This window comes from Pelodiscus sinensis, chromosome 11, assembly GCF_049634645.1.
Source record: "Pelodiscus sinensis isolate JC-2024 chromosome 11, ASM4963464v1, whole genome shotgun sequence".
Lineage (NCBI taxonomy): Eukaryota > Metazoa > Chordata > Testudines > Trionychidae > Pelodiscus > Pelodiscus sinensis.
Window position 1 is genome coordinate 48218236 of NC_134721.1, and position 16863 is coordinate 48235098.

The 16863-nt window shown below is 41.8% G+C and overlaps 1 protein-coding gene across 1 annotated transcript in view; it reads left to right on the forward strand.

The window, feature by feature from the left end:
* Positions 1 to 16863, forward strand: part of CFAP92 (cilia and flagella associated protein 92 (putative)) — a 254276-nt gene that overhangs the window by 41084 nt on the left and 196329 nt on the right. The window contains exons 3-4 of the mRNA XM_075939716.1: positions 6111 to 6193; positions 6745 to 6783. The gene's annotated coding sequence lies outside the window, so the exon portion shown is untranslated. The remainder of the gene's footprint in view (positions 1 to 6110; positions 6194 to 6744; positions 6784 to 16863) is intronic.

The window sequence follows — 16863 nt, forward strand, 5'->3', positions numbered from 1 at the left end:
AAATGTTGTGTTCTGAGAGATCAGACTCACATCTGTTCAAGGAGTTTGTGAACTTTAGCACATTGTTTCTGATCTGCATTTTGAATTTGTAAAAAAACCCAGGTGAAGTTTGTGCGTTACAAGCATGCTGCATGTCCTTACTTTGCAAGGCCTGTCCTCTACTTCATGCTTGACAATGAGTGGCTGTCCACTGGGGAGAAATATGGAGGGAGAGAAACTTCTGGAATTTAAAATTGTATCTTGTTCCAGATTCTGCCGGGGAATATTTTATTTACTTTTAAATTGACTGTTCTTCAGGGAGCCCAGACCTGTTACCAACAGCCTCAAATTAGGATCTTTTTCTTAAATGATTAATTTTTGGGGCATGTTTTTCTGATTGCTTTTAAAACCTGTTTTGAACAGCGCAACAATCGGGGGAAAATAAAAACCCTACAAACCTTTTTATAATTCCAATAGTCCATCTGCCTGTCAAATGCACAACAGTCTGATTTGTGAACCGTCAGCTAATGTTGTCAGTGGTGGGGATGGGGAAGATAGTTTCTTTGGAGATTTTGACTGGGAGTGTGTGTGTCAGCTTGTCACCAAGTAAAGAGAGATCAAGAAGTACAGTGCATTCTAAATGGAAAACAAAGGGCAAGATATAGCTATGGGACTATATTATAGCTATGGGACTTGCTTTTCTTACAGAAAAGAATACATTTAGAGTCTGGGTCATTACCTAGCTACTAAATATACTATATATTTATCTGAATGTATGGAGCTCTTCTTTTAACAGCAGACAAGTTGGAAGTGATACAGCTTCTTAGAATAGAAAAACTCCTTAAAATGCCCAGTTTCCCCTATTCTTCTTCCCTGTCTCCCACAAATCCATTTCTATACGTATTAAGGGAATGAGCCTGTTCAGAATGAAAGTATATTATCCACAGAGCAATGAAATGTTTCACTTTCTGTAGTCGTCAAAGGAAGTATGGAATATTTATATTCCTCCACACAGTTGCTTAAAGTTCTTTCCTATGGTTTCATCCTTGATAAACAACTTTATCTTTGCACTGGGTTCCAAGCTTCTTTTTGCTTCCCATCACTTTATTTATGCATAGTGCAAGCAATTGTAGATCACACTGAGCCCTGACTGTGGGTCAGATCAGACAGTCATTATTCATACATATTAGTCCCAGTGGCTCTTAAGGTGTCTAGGGGATGAGTAAAGCTTGCAGGATAGGGCCTTATATTTACAGCATCAGATCTTAGCTAGTGTCTCCTAGACCTAAAGCACAATGAAGATTTGGTGGACATAATCAACTTTTCCAAACAATCTCATTTATACCCTCGTCTCTTCAAAGCACTTGAAAAAGTTTTCTTTTGGGGCCTAATTTTCTCATCAGTTGCCTGAGTGCAGCTTGTATTCAACTGCAGAGAAGAAACGAACATGCAAAGCTTTGGGTGGCTGGACTCCTGCTGTTTAGGAATAGCGGCACAAATTAAAATGGAATGCCTTGGCTAGATGTATGGCTAGTTGGGCTGCCTGCCTATGCCTGATCTAAATTACACGCACAGCAGAAATATGAATCCTCTCCATAGGAAGTTTATAAGGAGCTGTTGTCGTTCAATGCCATCAGCTATTCTTAAACCCTTGCGGATGGAGGTCTTTTCAGGACTGTTCCATTCCTTCTACTGAATGGCTTCGTTATTATCTTGTCACAACAAAATACAACATTGTTAATCCATTTCTTTTCTTTTCTGAGTTTTACCATCTGATAAAACCTGTTCTTTACCCCTTCATTATAAAGGGATTTCTGCCACTGACTTCTTGAGAAGTATGAAAGTAGTCCTATATTTAACAAATACATACACAGAATATACAGTACTCATTGGGAGACCCACCCATTTCAAATTGGTGAGTAAGTAAAAGATTAAAGAAACAAAACAAAGGATAGTGGATCCCAACAGGCACTTGTTTAGGCTGCCTCAACGTATTCTAGAAGGCAGTGTGGTTCTCAGGACCACAGAGGAGCTCTAACATGTAGGAGAATGAATTAGGCAGAAGCATGGATCTGATATAAGGTCTAAGGCCTGAACCAAAGTGAGCAAGAGTGACACTGTGAGAAACAGGCAGAGGCTGTCAAAAGCAGATGTTTGCCTGCAAGTCGGTGTCTGGGACATGAACTCGGCACTAGTGCAGCTAGCCGGGCTAACGCACACGGAACATGTAAATACACTGACCCCGGGACTAAAGCATTAAATGGAACAGACATGAAAGTCTCATCTTCCTGTCACTTATAGGCTTCTTCTTATTTTGTGTGCATCATGGGTTTGCACAATTTTGCTTTAAACACATCAAGCATTCTATCACTTACCTGGAAGATTTTTCTAGAGAGGAATAGATCTTGCTCTTCAGAAAATCTTCTGCCTAAAATATCCCTTTCTTTATCAAAGCAGTTCTAGTTTTACCCCCTTTCATTATGGAAAATAAAGCCTCTGTCTTCTTTGTGTTTCCATCCTTCATATATTTGTACAGGCAGTCCCCGAGTTACGCGGATCCGACTTATGTCGGATCCGCAGTTATGAACAGGGCCCTCCCTCTCCCTGGTCTCCAGCAGACCAGGGAGAGGAAGCAAAGCGGCGGAACACGCGGGCAGCAGACAGCCCAGACGCGTCTGGGCTGTCTGCTGCCCGCGTGTTCCGCCGCTTTGCTCCCCGTCCCCCTGGTCTGCAGACCAGGGGGACGGGGAGCAAAGCAGAGCAAAGCCGCGGAGCCTGGGGTTCTTAAGTTGAATCTGTATGTAAGTCAGAACTGGCGTCCAGATTCAGCCGCTGTTGAAACTGATCAGTTTCAGCAGCGGCTGACGCCAGTTCCGACTTACATACAGATTCAACTTAAGAACAAACCTACAGTCACTATCTTGTATGTAACCCGGGGACTGCCTGTACGTTGTTACAATGTTCACCATAGTAATTGCTTATCCAGGCTATAAATTGTAAATCTTGTGGTGTATCTTTGTAAATCTGTGCCGCCAACTCCCTAACCACAGCCCTGCTGTGGCTTATCCTACTCACAAGAGAAGCCCCATGTTGCTATTGGAAGGCAGCAAAATGTGGTCTTTTTTTTGTTATAGGAACACTCTCTCCAGAACTTTCATAATTTTCTCTAAACGAATAAAAATGACAAGTTTGATCCAGAGAAGTCAGCCTTAGTTAGACATTTATCTAAAAGAATCTACGCAGAACAAATCAAACCTAAGTGATTTTTTTAAAATGTGTTTTTTCATATGTTTAGCTCTCTTATGCATTTAAAGTTTTAAGCAGTGTTAGTTTGCCTTACATGCTGGGTCAATGCAGATCTGAGATCTGGTTTTACATATTGACAATTAAGTAAGTAGAATCCATTAGAGATCATTTAGGAAACCAATACAAAACACAACACCTAATATTTTCATTGCTTTCCACTAGGGGTCACTAAAGTCATTTTTCTATAAGGATGCTGTGTCTGTGGCTTCTGGCTCAATCTATTTTATACATGTCTTAAATTAAAATAGTTTGTCAGCAAACCTGGAACATCCTTTTAGAATATTGCTTGGTCCACATCTTCTGAGATAAAAATATAGCAGGGATACAAAGGTGTGTGTTTAGTCATCCGTGCAGCCAAAAGGGCTAATGCAATCCTTGGCTGCATAGCCAGCGGACTCTCAAGTAGATATAGGTTATTTTACCTCTGTGTGTGGCCCAGGGAGTGACTACCACTGTAATGCTGAATCCAGTTCTGGTGTCCACAGTTCAAGAAGGATGTTGATAAATTGGAGAGGGTTCAGAGAAGAGCCACAAGAGCAATTAAAAGATCAGAAAGCCTATTTTATAATGATGGATTTAGGGAGCTCAATCTATTTAGCTTAAGAAAGAGAATCTTAAGGTGAGATTTGATTGCAGCCTATAAATACCTATGTTAGGAACACATATTTAATAATGGACTCTTCAATGTATCAGACAAAAGGTACAAATGATCCAATGGTTGGAAGTTATAGCTAGACAATTTTGAGATTGGTAAGAAGGCAGAAGTTTTTAACAGAGAGCGTAATTAAGTATTTGTACAATTCACCAAGGGTTATGGTGGATTCTCCATTGGTGACTATTTTTAAATCACAATTAGTTGTTTTTCTGTGTTCTAGGAATTATTTTGTGGAAATTCTGTGGCCCGTGTTGTGCAGAAAGTAAGTGTTGATGATCACTGTGGTCTCTTTGGGCCTTAGAACTTATGAAGTTTTATAAACCAGATGACTGATCACATTTGTTCACTTTATGAAAATCCTCCTCAGCTTGCATTTCTTGGTGAAAAGAATGTTCACACAGGGTTTGGATTCAAATTGTCCTCTGTAAAATATTACTGCCATTTAGGGTTGCCAGACGGTTTAACCAAAAATACCAAATACCCCGTCATGGTCATGAGAGTTGGCCAGCAGCCTGGGGCCTAAGGGGTTAACTGTACCTAGCCAGGTAGCAGTCAGCCAATAGAAATGCAGATAGGGATTTCAAAATGGGACACAGGAATTTTTGGGTTTCCCCTCTTTTGTCCCTGAGCAGTTTACTCTGCAGATACTGAGGGGGGTAGACAAAATGTCTCTCCAAGAAAATACTCTTCACTATCTGTAAGTAGGGTAAAGTTTAGCTAAAACCATTAGGTTTTATTGTTTCATTGTTTTAAGGTTTGGGAATGGGAATCTGATGTCTGTGCATTTAAAAATGGGTTTTCCTCTCCTTTGTAACTAAGTTTTTGGCCCATGGGAGTCCCCCATGAGTATATTAATTGATGACTTTTCCATCTAGTCATTATGCTTATAACAGGAGTATTATGGTGATGATAAAAAAGAAAGAACTTTTATTAACCTGGTATTGGTTAATTTTTGTGTCCTGGTTTTACTTTAGGGCTGAGATTTCCCAAGTGATCTCTTCCCTGATTTTCTTACCATTACTTGGGTGGTGGCAGTGAATTTTTATCCCCAAAATCTAGGTTTTTAGGATTTTGGGGGGAAGTTTTATACCAAAGCCTGGAAAGAAGGCATTGGGGTACTTTTGCAGGCCCCCACTTCTGCATTCATCATGCCAGAGTGGGGAATCAGCCTTGACACTCCCACCCCCCCAAAAAAAACACAGGAGGGGGAATTCTGTTGGGGAAAAAAAAGGTCCACGAGAGTTATTAAGCAAAAAAAAATAAAAAATAAAAATAATAATAAAAAAAACCCCATCATGGCCCCTTTAAGAAATGCCTTTGAGGCTTTTTGGCCCTATAACAGGCTGCTGGCAGCCATCCGCCATCTTGTCTTCCTGCTCTGGGCCAGACAGCTCCGCTGCAGAACCAGGTAAACACCTGGGATTTTTGCCTCCTGGCTGGGGAAAAAACAGAAAATACTGGACATTTTAGGTGTCCAGTATTTTCTGAATTTTTTTACCAGACATGAGATGAAAATACTGGACTGTCTGGGTCAATACCAGACACCTGGCAACCCTACTGCCATTTATGGCCCATTACAACATCGATAGAGATACACTTGGTGGACTTCCTGATATAGCTTCAAGGGATGCACTACGAATGCAGCGCTTTTCAGGACCTGAGAGCACCTATCTTGTTTGCTGTGCTCCCTGGAGAGTTAAACACCTCTGATAGTCACGGATCCTGAGGGCAGTTAGTCAGTTTTATAGCTTCAGGGGGTAGCCGCATTAGTCTGTACAGGAGAAACTTAAAAAACAACACATGGCCTGGTAGCACTTTATAGACTAACAAAACATGTAGATGGGATCATGAACTTCCATGGGCACAGCCCACTCTGGTCATCTGAAGAAGTGGGCTGTGCCCACGAAAGCTCATGATACCATCTACATGTTTTTTAGTCTATAAAGTGCTACCAGACCATGTGTTGATTTTTAAGTCAGTTTAATGTGTGTCTTGTTAGTGGGGTATATTGTCAATGCCCGGCTGGAAAGTTATGACCATTTGTTTAAAAACAAAAAGTCATCTCTACCCTTTTTTCAACTTGCTTGTATTACTGAATTAAATATCTTGCTCTTATTAAACACAAGTAGTTTTCTAGCTTCCCATCCAGTCTTTTTCTTCTGTTCTAAAGGCATCTTCTGTACCGTTGCTTTTCAATCAAAGCATCACCCATTGTGAAAAGGACTGATCCAAAGCGGATGTCCTGGGGAGCAGGTAAGGAGTTCATTGAAAGTGGCATCAGTTTTTTTGAAGAAAGTCAGGGCCAAGAAGGAAGTACAGGCATTTAAAGCAAACATGAGCAAGTGGGGCTTGAACTGGCAATATTCCTCTGTTATACTGTTGTCTCATTAAGCTAACATGTCAGGTAATGTATCACAATAACTGTTGCTTTGTAAGAAATGTTGCTGTAAGGAAATTAGTAAAATCTAGTACCTCGCCAGGGTAATGAAATTGCTGTCTATCATTGTTACCATATCATTGAATACCATAGTGTTTTTCCATTTTACAAGCAGTTCTGGAAGTTCATTTATAATCACATTAAAGAGACTGGCTTATCTGGTATTAAATTGTTGCTATTATGTTGCTCCGTATTGCTGGGCCTTTGATTGTAATATTTTTTACCTTTATGATGTCCATTCATTTATTTTGCAACAATGGTTAAGTTTTCCCCCTCACATAAATCACCCCAACAAAAAAAGCTTTCTTGTGAGAATACATTTGTTTTCAAGGGCAAATTGCATCTAAATGTTTCTTTGTCATTTCAGAGCTGTCACTCTTGTTAATTTTCCAGTGTGATCTAGAGGGTAAGTCATTTCCCCACTGTATGCCTCAGTTTCCTCATTTCTAAAATAGAGATGATGACCCTGGTCTCCTTACTAACATATTTGGAGCTGTCTCTGGATAAGAGGGATTGGTAGTGGTGGGGGTAGTATTATTGTTACATCGAAAGCCTGTAGAATAATTTTTTAAACACCATTATAGTTTATCCTACACATATAATATTTCTTAGCCTGCTGACTTCTTTCTTTAGTTTTTACAATTTTTAAAAATGACTATTATTTGTATACAATAGCACTTGGAGGTCAGAGCTGTGATTTAGGCCCTGTTGTGCTGGCATTTTTCCAATCTGCAATTAGAGATGGTCCCTGCCCTAAAGAGCTTACCTTCTAAATAATCAGAAGAGACTGAGTGGGGGAAGAGGCAAAAGAAGGATTACAGATTGTGCCTTGGTTCTCTAAGCCCTGGTCTATACTAGGGAGTTACTCTAAAATAACAAATAGAACAGCCACACTACCAACTCCATTATTTCAAAATAATGGGCTGGTTATTTTGAAATAACTCCTGCTTTCCACAAGGAACAATTCTCCAGTTGTAGCAACCACACACTAATTCTTGTTGGCATTGATTACGCTGAATCACGCAAGGAAGCAGGGGCAGATGACCGTTTTGCGGGGCCCCGGGCAGCATAATTCCGCAGGGCCCCCCTTTGCCACGGCGCATGCGCGGGGCTTTCTGAAGCGCGGGGCCCAGGGCGGCTGCCCCGTTCGCCCTGCCGTATATCCGCCCCTGCAAGGAAGCAATCACGTACTTTGGAACAATCCAGCAATTGTACAACCTCTTCAGTAGCAGTCCTCAAAAGTGGGAAATTTTCAAGCAGCATCTGCCTGTTTCCCTTCATGGCATGTCGACAATGAGATGATCAGCACCATTGATGACGTTAAACCAATTGCACAGCATTTGTACTCTGTGAGGTTTTAAGTGAGTTTTCCACCAATCACAGCCTAACATCTCAATCTGATGCAGAAGGGCACAGTCGAGTAAATGTTTTTTTTGTTATTATTGACTCTATCAAAACTGGTCTTACACGTTGATTTGAGTCACTGTGACAAATCTGTACCTTTTTTGGATTACTTTGGGGCTACGTGTAGACTACATCCCTTTTTCGGAAAAGTGATGTAAATTAGACGTATCGCAATTGCTAATGAAGTGGGGATTTAAATCTCCCACTCTTCATTAGCATAAAAATGTCTGCCGCTTTTTTTCGGCACGGAGCTTTTCTGGAGAAAAGCACCAGTCTAGACGCTGATCTTTCGAAAAATAAAGCCTTTTCCAAAAGATCCGTTATCCTTCTTGAAATAATGGATACATTGGAAAGAGGGCAACAAAAATCATTAGGGCTACGTCTAGACTGGCCCCAAATTCCGGAAAAGGGATGCAAAGCAGGTAAGTCAGCATAGGGAAATCCGCGGGGGATTTAAATATCCCCCGCGGATTTAAATAAACATGTCCGCCGCTTTTTTTCCAGCTTGGGGAAAAGCCAGAAAAAAAGCATCTAGACTGGCGCGATCCTCCGGAATAAAGCCCTTTTCCGGAGGATCTCTTATTCCTACTTGAAAGTAGAAGATCTCTGTAGTAATTTTGTCTGTCTTTAGAGTTTCAGCAGAGCAGCTCAAACCACAAGAGTTGGCATGTCCAGATTTTAAATGCCCATTTCTGTGTTGTTGGGATTATGAATTGGGTCAGGGAGATCTGTGATCTTGGTGTGCTACAGTGTTCTATGCAGCTCTCACAAATCCTTCACTGTACAATTGAAAAGTCAGTCTTATGGAGCACCGCATCATTAGCCCCATCACTTGTGCCTTTCTATTAAAGCTGTAGAGGTCCTGGTTCTAGACACCGACCTTTCTTTTTTCTTTCTAGCCGTATCCAGAAATTCCTTTTCTCTTAGTTAGGTTGGGCCTATTATCAAGACTTACTTGTTTACTCCAGCAAATCACGTTTATTGAGTAATCTGGGAGAGGCGTACTGGGAGAAGAAGCTTGTATTGCCTAACGCATGTGTTTCAAAGCAGTGTCAGGCTTCCCAAACCATGAGATTAATTTTAAAATCTTGTGATTTTTAAAGCCAAAAGCAATAAATGTGGGTTCTTTCTTATTTACCTTGTGAGGGGGGGATTTTTGAGCCACTAACGTATTTTCCAGATTCTTTCCACAACTATTAGTACTGGAACTTTTTTTTTTAAATGAAAGCCCAGAGTCTCTTAGAATCACATTACCTCAGATGTTTTGAGAAAACTATCACATATCACAAGATTTGGGATGAAATCCCAAGAAGTGCAACGCAAGTACCCTAGTCATATTAGTTTTTATAACTGAATACTAATATGCTTACAATTCATCTGCCACCTTAGTAGAACTAAGCACAGAATCCTAGTGCGAGGTTACAAATAGGAAGCACTGAAAAGCAGTGTTGATTTGAAAAGGATTAGCAGCTCATTAAAAGATTCTGCAAGACTCTCTTTGGGTGCATCTAAACTGTGGCGCTAGCTCGAAATAAGCTATGCAGTGTGAGCTATGCAAATTGCGTAGCTTATTTCAAACTTATTTTGAAATAGACCGCTATTCCAACATACAGGCAGTCCCCGGGTTACATGGATCCGACTTACATCGGATCCCTACTTACAAACGGCGTGAGGCAACCCCGCACTAGCTGCTTCCCCCCAGCAGACTAGGGAGACGCGAAGCTAGCGCGCGCCCCCCCCCCCCCCCAGCAGACCAGGGAGACGTGGAGCGGCTTTTCTCAGCAGACACCTCAGCTTGAGAATAAAGGACTGAGGGAAGTGAGGTGTGGGAGAATAAAACTGAGCTCTGGAGAAATGTTTGGCTAGAGTTTCCCCTACAATATGTACCAGTTCCGACTTACATACAAATTCAACTTAAGAACAAACCTACAGTCCCTATCTTGTACGTAACCCGGGGACTGCCTGTACTCCTTAATCCTTGTGGAACAAGGTTTACCAGGACATTGGACTAGCACACTCGTAATTTCAACTGCATTTCGAAATAATGGGCATACTGTAAGGGTGCGGAAAATGCTATTTCGGGACACTGGATGTATCCTGAAATAATGCCACAGTCTAGACGTTCCCTACCTGAATAATCCATTTCTGCCTTTGCCTTCATCTGCTCCCTAATGGTCAAATTAAATGTTGCTCATTGAAGTTCATCAACATTTTCTTATTTAACAGTTAATTGGAGGTTATTTATAATTAATTCTCATGTCAGTTTAGATAAATCCTGCTGGCTTGATAGCTGTCCTGAAATGACACTTGTGTCATTGCTCCTCCTCTGTCTGACCAAATGATGAGGCATCCTCTAATGGGGAAAAATAGCAGCTTGAAACTGGAAAAAACCCTCTCTCCTCATTGGTCAGCAGCATGCTCCTTGTGTGCATCTGAAATCAATCAACATTAGTCTCACGCCTTGGCCGGCTGCTGGCTGCATGGCTAGCTACAGCAGCATCACTTACACAAGTTCAAAAGAGATTGTGCAGGTTCTAAAAATATATAAAGCCCTCTAGCCGCTTGTTTTTCTGTAAACTTCAAGATGATGAATCATCCCATAAGACTCTCTTAAACAGAGAATGGGGTGCAAAGATAGGTTACTTGTTAAAAAAATATGTGGAATTTTTAATGCTTATGATAGTAAAAACTTTCTCTTTGATGCCTCAACTTGTTTAGACCTGTTGAAAGCATCTAGAGCTGATAGCCAGTGATACCCAGTTACCTCAAACAACACTTTTTCAGCTTTTCATTGTTTTGATGGAGGAATTTTTCATTAAGATCTAGACTATCTTGGTGCAATCACAGCAGTTTTGCTGCTGCTGTTAGCATTTCTTCCATTATTTGCTTGTTGTCCTTGCTCAGTTTTAGTGCTTTCATTTTGCTGCTAATAAGCCAAAAGACACGTTTCCAGCTTTCTAAAGCAATATCAGTTGCATCCAATCCTTATGACAGACATAATCTATATTACTAACCCCCTATGCTGCTAGTCTTTCTTAGCCCTGAATTTAAGATCAACAATTTGACATATCTATATCTATATCTATATCGTTTCATAAGCACCATTAAATGGTTCCAAAATTTGCACCCCCAGCTGGACCCCGCCCTTGCCTGTTCCGCTGCCACGTGGGGCTCCCTCCAGCGCATGGGGCCTCCTGGGATGAGGTTTACCTGGGTGGTCAACAAATACCTTTGATGTAGCCACCCGCGCATCCAGACTATTGCGCTGAGCCGACAAACAGCTGATCAGCTGTTTGTCGGCTCAGCGCGGCAGCCATGGAAATTTAAATGAAGCGGCGATTATTTAAATTGCCGCTTCATTTTACTATGTCGGGTAGCCTAATCTACATGCCTCTGGCGACAGAGGCATGTAGTCTAGACGTACCCTTAGTTCCAAGGGGAAAAGGAAGGTCTAAGAGCTATAAGCTACTCACAGCAGTCCCTCCTGCAGTCTCTCTGCTCTGGGTCTGCCTGTCAGCATTGCACTGCTGTCTGGAGAGAGATGTATCTTCTTTCAAATAATGTTATCGAATTCTCTGCCCTGCTCAGAAGCCAGGGCAGCTAGGCTACGTTTCCAAACCTGTTTTCCATATAGACACAGGAGAGGAAAAGATGCATTTTTCACCCCCACAGAAGATAGACCATAGAGGAGAGGATGACTGACGTTGACTAATAGACTCCTTTCAAGGCTTAATTATTATTCAGATACTGCCTTTGACAGGCCAGGTTGCCTGTTTTCTGTTGGGACCCATGTTAAACTAATGAAGCAATCAGGTACTGGAAATATGCCCTTTGATTTTCATTCCTGGCTATAACGTCAACTGTTTAATCCAGGGGTGGGAAATCTTTTTTGGGTTGGGAGCCGCTGACCCACAGAAAAATCAGTTGGGGGCCGCACAGTAGCAAGAAGCAAAACAAACCAACCAACCAGCCCACCCCGACAAACTGTCACTGATGTGACTCCTGACTGCGAAGGAGAAAGATACTCCCCACATCCCCCTCGCTCACTAGAGCCGAGGGGGGATTTTGTGTGCGGTGGGGTGATATAGGGGCTGTTATGCCAGTGTGGGGGGAAGAGGAAGGGAAAGGGAAGGGGAGCCCTGATGCTGGGAGGAAGGAGATCCCAAAGCCTTGGGGGCAAGATCCATGCAAGCTGGAGGCCAAATGTGACCCCCTGGGCCTTAGGTTCCTCACCCCTGGTTTAATCTGTATTTGAATTTGGGGTTTTTTGAATGATGGTGGGTGATTAGCTGCCACCTCAGAAACCTTCTTCCATCATTTACTAATGTAGTTAACCCAAACGGATCATGCAGGCCTGAAAACCTGAAGCAAAACACTAAGGCTGGAAGACCAAGATAGATAACTGTCATGCAAGTCATTGACTTTGTAAGAATGTGCTTTGTGAAGTTAAATGTGGTTAGTAAAAAATTGACACTTGTTTGTGGAATACTCAATGAGCTGGACTTACAAGAGCTGACCTTGAAATTGCTTATTCTTTTTTAGTAATGATTTGAATGCCTGGATTTACGTGGGAGGGTGGGGGGGGGGGGGGGGAGGAGGAGGAAGAGAGTAGAATAAGAAAATCCTGATTTATTTTTTAAAATCTTAATTGAATGTTTTCTGTCCTTGTTTAATGGGATCTTTGGGTTATCATTGACACTTAGGGTACGTCTACACTGCAGCACTATTTCGGGATACTTCTGGTATCCCAAAATAGCAATTCTGTGTCTAAAAGCACCTGTTATTCCGAAATACATTTCGAAGTAAATATACGCTAAATGGTGCACTATTCCAGCATCCCTGTAACCCTCATTCCACGAGGGTTAAGGGACTTGCTAAATGGTGCACTATTCCAGCATCCCTGTAACCCTCATTCCACGAGGGTTAAGGGACTTGTCAGAATAGCATTTCATTTCAAAATTTGGTGCTGTGTAGACAGCACCAAATTTCACAATAAGCTATTTTGAAATTACCTTGAAATAAGATATGCAATTTGCGTATTTCAAGGTAAGTGCTATGTAGACATATCCTTAGGACGTATTCCAAAGGATTCAGGGAAAAAAAGCTTTTATTCTGTTAGCTCTTGATGTTTTGTCCATCAGGTTGTTTTAGGGTACATCTAGACTACCGCGTTTTGTCAACAGAAGTTTTGTCGACAGATACTGTCGACAAAACTTCCGTCGACAAAGAGCGTCCAGACACATTGAGTTCTGTCGACAAAGCAAGCTGCTTTGTCGACAGAACTCCGTAGTCTGGACGCAACGTTACAGGCAATAACACCTTCTGTCTACAGAGTTCTGTCGACAGAAGGTGTTATGCCTCGTAAAATGAGGTATACCAGCGTCGACAAAACTGAGTTCTGTTGACGTTATGTCGACAGAACTCAGCGGTAGTGTAGACGCTGGTATAGTTTTGTCGACAAAAGTCCACTTTTGTCGACAAAACTAGGTAGTCTAGACACACCCTTAGACTCTGGAAATGAGAACACAGTTTGAGAGGGAATTAATGATATAATCTGTCTAACAGGTGAACAAAATGGCTCAATGAAACATCATTGTCTTGGCCATATCCCTGACAGTAAGTGTAAATAGTAGGCCTGTTGGTCAGCTAGGCACCTGTGACAAAGGGATGAGATGACAAATTTTAAATTCTGACATACCCAGCTCAAATTGTTTCTTGCAGAACTCAGACAGGGTCTTGTCTCTTTTTAAATTCCTGACAGGAAATTTGTTTTTCAACCTGGGGATGATTGCTCTTTGCAATTCTCAAGTTGGTAGATAAACAAGGGTTGGAATATCCTGATAATTGGGTAGAAACAGGAAATCTGGAAGGCTAGAAAATAATCTTTGCAATCCAGTCTTCAAGGAAGGAGGCTAAAACCAGAAAAAGCTGTAATGTTCGAGGAGGTTTAGTATGCAAGGAAGAATGATTTTTGATCAGATTGCATTAGTGTGTAAGAAATAACATGCTAACCTTACTAAACCAATGGAGTTCTATTTCTTTAGCCACAGCTTATGCAGAATTCTTTTTGCTCATGTCTCTATTTGTACCAGGAATTTCTGTGTGGTGAACTGGACTGCGCAGAGGATTGCAAAAGCCTTTCTCGTGTAGGTCACTGAATTACTTCCCATTCAAATTAGTAGAGACCAAAACTCCGTAGAAGGACTGTTCAGTGGCTTATGTGAAATGAGTTTTGTGCCCTGAGTTGATTTCCTCCTGAATGTGGGTCCACAACACTTGAAAACACACAAAACCCACACAACACCACTGGCCCACTTACAGCAGAGAAGTAAAGGCTGGAATGTAAGCTAGTAACACTCCTGTCCCCCCTAAGGTTCTAGATTGAGGCATCAGAGGGAGAGGCAAAGTGGGGGAACTTGCGCTGTCATAGCAGAGGTCAGTGGCCTCCTGTCAGTGTAGCACTTTTCAGGAGCAATAACTCGGGCTTCATTTTCAAAAGGGACTTGTGATTTCACTGCTTCAGTTTTGGGTGTCACACTTGTAACTAGCCTCCTCTCTTCCCGCTACAAAATTCAGGATTTTTAAAAAGGCTTTTTAAAATGAAATACTTCAAGATTGTGTTGCCCAGACCTCTAGTCACTGCTGAAAACTGTGCCTTTATTTTTTTTTAAAAACCTAAAAGGAAATTATATTCCTTTTACCAGTCTGATGAAATATTTGTCATTTAGGGTGTAGCCTTTTTTCGAAAAATCTTTACCTGCGTCTAGACTGCCGCCGTGTTCTGCCGACAGTAAATCGAAAGAACGCGGTGGTTTTGTTGATGGTGGTAAACCTCGATTTATGAGAAATAATGCTATTTTCGACAGAGATCTGTTGAAAAAAAGGTACGTGTGGACGTGGGGAAGGTTTTTTTTTTCCCAAAATAAAGGCCTCCAGGAAGAAGCCCTGGTGGACACTCCTGCCAGACCTTTCACCTCTATTGTTCCTGCCTGTAGCCATCTTTCAAAGGCACAGGCACCTAGGAGTAGCATTGTGGCAGAAAGCCAGCTCCAACCAGGACCTTGACTGCTTGGCTCTTGCTGAAAGGCCCACTCAGAGCCATGTCCCAGGGACAAGCCCCCAGCGACGACACATCCCTGCACCAAGCCAGGAGCACCAAATGCCGGGCACCCTCCTGGTCTGTGCCTGAGATCAAAGCCCCTTCCCACCTGTGAGAGTCAGTAAGGGAAGTACTTTACTTTGTTAACAAAAAGTTTATTTTTCTTTACAAAACAGTGATATAGGTTTTGTAACGTACAACAGTGCAATAAACTGTAAGCATTTTGTCAAGCACACCTGTCTCTGTTCTCTGAATCCAGCTCTGCCATGAACATGATGATGGTCTCATGAAGATGCAGCAGAACTTTCAGCATCACAGTGTTGGGCCATCGCCTGCCCAAGGGCAACTCCGGCTCTATGGCGAAAAAACAATTGAAAGCACAAAAACCAACCAGGAAACAAAATGCCGTGGTGTCTCAGAAAGCAGGGCACTCAAAACAAGCACTGCAGAAGCTTTGCTGTCCCTCTAGGAGATAGGCAAGCCAGCTGCAGGAGCAGAGCAACAGCTGTTCAGGAGGATCCCTTAAAGCACGTGTCTCTGCAAAGAGCATACTGCAGGACCCGGAAGTAAAGGCTGCCCCCCATGCCCTGGCAGAAGTGCTTCCAGGCGCCCTTTATTCGACAGAGCATCCAGGCAGTCTGGATGCTCTCTTTCGAAAAAGCGGATAGCTTTTTTGATCTTCTTTGTGCCATCTAGACACTCTTTTTTGAAAGAGGCTTTTTTGAAAAATACTTTAGAAAAGATACTATCGAAAAGATACTTTTGAAAAAGCCTCTGTCAAAAAAAGGCATGTAGTCTAGACGTACCCTTAGAGTTGTTTATAAATACACTTTTATGTGTCTGGCTGCAGACCAGACCGTTTGCAACTTGATTGGACTTTGGGGCTGAAATTCTAAATATGCTGAATGAGCTGATGGTGACTCTCACTGCAGAAGGTACAAAGCCTACATTTCAATGACTGTGCCTTGCAGAGGGAGTTGACTAAGAGAGCAGTGATCGATTGTTACTAGCATTTATTGTGTGTGCAGTGTAATGGGTCTCTGATGTGAGTCTGTGCAAAATACTAATGAAATAGTATTTTTATATAAATAGCTATTTTAATGAGGTCATAGTTTCGGCCTTGCTCTAAGCCTCATAAAATATGTGAGCTGTAACTCAGAGGAGAAGCTGAAAACTTAAGCCTTTCCAGCCTGGCAGTAATTAAGTGGCAGGAAAAGGGTTTTAAAAAGCCACCTTGAAACTGGAGCCATAATACAAGCAAAGAGAAGATGAATTATGTATGATGGTAGAAATAAATGCTTCAATGTAAGTATGCTTGAGGTTTGAGCTAAAATCATTTTTACTGAATACATAGCCTCTCTGCTAAAATGCGCAGCATGAGTTCAGTGATGATTAGTGATGGTTTTTGTGATGTGGGCACCTCACCACGAGGAACTGAGATGAGGCCACAATTCCTTTTGTACTTAGGGCTTGTCTAAACTAATAAGTTGCACTGGAGTAATTTGAACCAATATAAAAATTGTACTGGTGCTAAAGGTTGCGTGAATTGTCTTATTTCAGTGTGGCTATGTCTACATTGCAGAGCTATTTCAGGATACCAGAAGTATCCTGAAATAGTTATTCCACATCTATTGAAGCAGCCCGTTGTTTTGAAATAGATTTTGAAATAACGGGTGGCTTGTTCTGACATCCCGGTAACCCTTGTTCCACGAGGGTTAAGGGGCATTTCATAATAGCGAGTTATTTTGAAATGACCTCAAAATAGGCTATGCAATTTGCATACACAAATTGCGTAGCTTATTTTGAGGTAAGTATGCAGTGTAGGCGCACCCTCAAAGAGTAACGTGTTTCAGTTTTGTTTCAGCTGACGAGGGACAGATTGTCCTGACGAGGGACAGCTGATGAGGGACAGACAAGCCACTCCTAGGCTCTTGTCTACACAAGAAAATTATATGGATTTTAACTGAAAGCATGAATGTAAAA